Genomic DNA, 2,344 nt, shown 5'->3' on the forward strand with positions numbered 1-2,344 from the left:
TTAAGTAACAAGATCCTGATTAATGTCTATGAACGTCCTGCTAAAGCCCTTAGTCTGGCTGCACACCATCACACTTAGCACCTGTGAGATTCATCTGCTCTTGCCCTGCAGGTGGCAAAGCCACAGACAGGTTCACCAGTCAGAGAAACTAGAGTCCCGTGAATCTTGTTCCTTCAACCAGAATCACCCTCATCATCTCAGAGATGCATCTTGTAGTTTTTCTCTATCTCGCTCCCTAACACATTCACATCTTTGTTCATGCTGGTGACTGACTTCAATGAAGTCCCATCTCATTAATTTCAATAAAATGGTGAGAAAAGTCACACACTCATATGTTTTCTCCAGTAAGGCAGACCTATGTGGGTATCAGGAGTTTCAGACAGCAGTGAAACTTTCAGGTGCAGAATGCAAAAAAAAAAAAAAAAAAAAAAAAAATGCAGGGGGGAGATATCTTAATGAAAATTGAACTTCTTTAGTGTGATTTCAAGGCTGCATAAGAAAACAAACAAGGACCTATTTTCTTGTTTCTCTCACTGAGATACTAAAAAATCCTTCAAACAAACAAATACTCCTTTGCCGCAACCAACTCCACCTTTGCTGCAACAGAACAGCACCATGGGAAACACCACTTTTATCTAAGGTGGTGCCCAGTGTGCAGACCCGAAAAGTTTGGTGTCTGAAATGAGACTTTTACAGCTACAATACGCCATTGGCCTCTACAGTGATAATCCTCTCAAGTGCTTTTACAAGCCAGAGGAGGTAAGGTAGCCACCACTGAGGTTAACAGAATGATTTTCACTGGTTTCAGTGAAAGCTAGCCTCAGTGCTAGTCTGATCATCTACATGGTAAGGTCCTTGGACAAAAGCATCAAGGCAGAATTTTGGAATTCTCTGTGCAGCAATAAAGTAAGAACATATCTCAGGATATCATGGCTTTTAAGAAGCCAAATCCCCATTTCAATAACACACATCCAAAGTTGAGTATTTCAGGTCACTTTAAAGGATTTGACTCCATGAAGTGCTAAGTGTGCTTCAAACAAGTAGGGAATCCCAGAAGTGCAGAGTTAATTACCCTAACCACAGCACTACAGACACCTTATTTTTTAGGGAAAAGCCAAGAACACAAGTGTTTATGCAGACATGGTGCATTTCTGCAGAAGGGTAGTATCTTGATTTTAAACATGCAACAACATGTCAAAGCCAGCCCTTATACAACCAAGCACACACAAAAGGATAATTCAAGAACCTTGTTGTAATTTAGGTTAAATGGATCTCGGGAAAGAAAATGGAAGGTGACAGAGAGCACTAGGATTTAAGGTGTGAGGCTCTTTGAAGGAGTCTGAGTCCAGACAAGGCTGTGATCCATGGCATCCCAGGTTCAAACACTTACCCAGTCAGGCCTCAGTTCCCACCACCAAGAGGAAGCCACCTGCATACACAAACCCACACTTTTTATACCTTAATATTGTACTTTGGAGAGTCATCCTCAGGACCGTAATGCAAATGGGAACCTACCTCATTCTGTAAGACCTACAAAGAAGATTCTATAGCTGAAGGCAGCAGGCAGGACCTAAAATATTTTTCTCCAGCAGCAGCTTATGTTAATCTAAAAAGTAGTCTCAGAAGACCTGAAAGCCTCTTCTCCCCACTCCCCCCAAACCCAGAGTACATCCATTACAGCTAGAAGCTGGCTACTTATGACTACCAACAAGTGTTACACTGGCCTTTAAGCCAGTCCCAAATGGACTTGGAGCAAAAGCATCCAATCGAGACCAACAGCAACTCTTTATTCAACTAGCAGAATTGCACCAAACTCTGCCACAGACAAATTGCTCCATAAAACCAGCGGGGCAGGAGTCCTACCACCTGCCTTTACTGACACCCTCCTTCCTCACCTGTTCCTACCATGCTCTGGGTAACAAGGAGCACACACACCTGAGCACCCAGGCACTGCTGAGCACCTGGGACACAGCTGCTGCTTGGCAGAAACAGTTTTTTCTCATCCTATCTCACCTCACTCCTCATAACAGCAACTTGCAAATCACTCTTAGCAAATTAGTACAGGTTTTCTATCTGAGCAACACTTCTGGGATTGCATTGGTGAAAATAAGTGAAATTAACATTACACTCTTCAGAACATAAAAATCCACCCACAGCATCCTCCTTCCTCTTACAGAAGAGCTGGAATCACTCACCCTTGCGTAGTACTGAAGGTCTCCAAAGTTTCTTTGCGCCTCGCTCCCAGGGCCAGCCCGCGCTTTCCCTCCGACGGTCACTCCCGACGCTCTCAGCCAGCCCCTGAGAGTCACAGCCCGCCCCGCCCCGCCCCGCGCCGCCAGGGCGG

The sequence above is a fragment of the Corvus brachyrhynchos genome, unplaced genomic scaffold (genome assembly GCF_000691975.1).
Source record: "Corvus brachyrhynchos isolate BGI_N302 unplaced genomic scaffold, ASM69197v1 scaffold258, whole genome shotgun sequence".
NCBI lineage: Eukaryota > Metazoa > Chordata > Aves > Passeriformes > Corvidae > Corvus > Corvus brachyrhynchos.